Source organism: Salvelinus alpinus, chromosome 24 (assembly GCF_045679555.1).
Source record: "Salvelinus alpinus chromosome 24, SLU_Salpinus.1, whole genome shotgun sequence".
Lineage (NCBI taxonomy): Eukaryota > Metazoa > Chordata > Actinopteri > Salmoniformes > Salmonidae > Salvelinus > Salvelinus alpinus.
This window is the reverse complement of record NC_092109.1, coordinates 46,821,203-46,823,870: the sequence shown is the minus strand read 5'-3', so window position 1 is coordinate 46,823,870 and position 2,668 is coordinate 46,821,203.

Below are 2,668 nucleotides of genomic sequence, written 5' to 3'. Positions count from 1 at the left end.
CATGTCAAAACCCTGTGTCTGTGGAGTCTGAAGGAAGAACAGTACTGGCCCCGGAGCAGCATGTCAAAACCCTGTGTCTGTGGAGTCTGAAGGAAGAACAGTACTGGCCCCGGAGCAGCATGTCAAAACCCTGTGTCTGTGGAGTCTGAAGGAAGAACAGTACTGGCCCCGGAGCAGCATGTCAAAACCCTGTGTCTGTGTGGAGTCTGAAGGAAGAACAGTACTGGCCCCGGAGCAGCATGTCAAAACCCTGTGTCTGTGTGGAGTCTGAAGGAAGAACAGTACTGGCCCCGGAGCAGCATGTCAAAACCCTGTGTCTGTGTGGAGTCTGAAGGAAGAACAGTACTGGCCCCGGAGCAGCATGTCAAAACCCTGTGTCTGTGTGGAGTCTGAAGGAAGAACAGTACTGGCCCCGGAGCAGCATGTCAAAACCCTGTGTCTGTGGAGTCTGAAGGAAGAACAGTACTGGCCCCGGAGCAGCATGTCAAAACCCTGTGTCTGTGTGGAGTCTGAAGGAAGAACAGTACTGGCTCTGGAGCCTGGAGTCACTAGGGCAATGGGCCTGCCTGCTTAGAGGAGAGAGAGAGGAGCAGATGGGCTGAGAACAGAGAGGAGAAAAAACCCAGGGAAATCAAAAGATAGCAGTGGCAGCTGGGAGGAGCTCACCATTTTCCGTTTGTCTCTTATTGAATAGGTTATGCTCCGGTTGAAATATTATCGGTTATGTTTGTTAAAGACAACCTGAGGTTTGATTATAAAAAACATTTGAAATACTTTTTGGAATTTGTCGAACGGAACACGGCTTTTGTTTTCTCAACATAATGCACAACCCAAACGGCATTTTTTTTGTGATAAAATGTATATTTATCGAACAAAAAGAAGATTTGTTGTGTAACTGGGAGTCTCGTGAGTAGAAACATCCGAAGATTATCAAAGGTAAGCAATACATTTTATTGCTTTTCTTACTTTCGTGACCAAGCTAACCAAGCTAATATAAGGCTAAGCTGTTGTAAGGCTAAGCTGTTGTAGCATTGAAAGCTACACTCACAAAAGCTTGGATTTCTTTCGCTGTAAAATATATTTTCAAAATCTGACACGATAGGTGGATTAACAACAAGCTAAGCTGTGTTTTGGTATATTTCACTTGTGATTGCATGATTATAAATATTTTTAGTATATTTATGCATTTGGCGCCCTGCAATTCTAGCGGTTGTTTAGGAAAGTGATCCCGTACTAGGGATGCGTAGCGCAGAGAAGTTAAACAGACACCTCGGTGCATTCAACACGCCAATACCTCTCACCAATACAAGCAGTGATGACGTCAATCCTCTCCTCTACTTTGAGCCGGCAGAGAGATTGACGTGCGTATTACTAATAGAGATGTAACTTTTATTGTGATTTTTTTCAGGTCTGAACCAACATGGTGGCCGTTATCTCAGCCAAGACACTCTGGGAGAGAGGGCAGGATACGTCTCTCTCAACATCCATCTCTGGGAGAGAGGGCAGGATACGTCTCTCTCAACATCCATCTCTGGGAGAGAGGGCAGGATACGTCTCTCTCAACATCCATCTCTGGGAGAGAGGGCAGGATACGTCTCTCTCAACATCCATCTCTGGGAGAGAGGGCAGGATACGTCTCTCTCAACATCCATCTCTGGGAGAGAGGGTAGGATACGTCTCTCTCAATATCCATCTCTGGGAGAGAGGGCAGGATACGTCTCTCTCAACATCCATCTCTGGGAGAGAGGGCAGGATACGTCTCTCTCAACATCCATCTCTGGGAGAGAGGGCAGGATACGTCTCTCTCAACATCCATCTCTGGGAGACAGGGCAGGATACGTCTCTCTCAACATCCATCTCTGGGAGAGAGGGCAGGATACGTCTCTCTCAACATCCATCTCTGGGAGAGAGGGTAGGATACGTCTCTCTCAACATCCATCTCTGGGAGAGAGGGCAGGATACGTCTCTCTCAACATCCATCTCTGGGAGAGAGGGCAGGATACGTCTCTCTCAACATCCATCTCTGGGAGAGAGGGCAGGATACGTCTCTCTCAACATCCATCTCTGGGAGAGAGGGCAGGATACGTCTCTCTCAACATCCATCTCTGTTGCGTGTGAGTTCATTACCATGATAATACTATAGTATGGTGAACAGTCAGTGAGGAGGGAAGAGCCCTTTGTCCTGCGGTTGGGCGACAAACACCAGTGTTCCCAGGATTTCCTTATCTTCAATGGGATTCACCTCTGAGACAAACACCAGTGTTCCCAGGATTTCCTTATCTTCAATGGGAGTCACCTCTGAGACAAACACCAGTGTTCCCAGGATTTCCTTATCTTCAATGGGATTCACCTCTGAGACAAACACCAGTGTTCCCAGGATTTCCTTATCTTCAATGGGATTCACCTCTGAGACAAACACCAGTGTTCCCAGGATTTCCTTATCTTCAATGGGAGTCACCTCTGAGACAAACACCAGTGTTCCCAGGATTTCCTTATCTTCAATGGGATTCACCTCTGAGACAAACACCAGTGTTCCCAGGATTTCCTTATCTTCAATGGGAGTCACCTCTGAGACAAACACCAGTGTTCCCTGGATTTTTTTTTTTTTTTTTTTATTTAACCTTTATTTAACCAGGTAGGCAAATTGAGAACACGTTCTCATTTACAA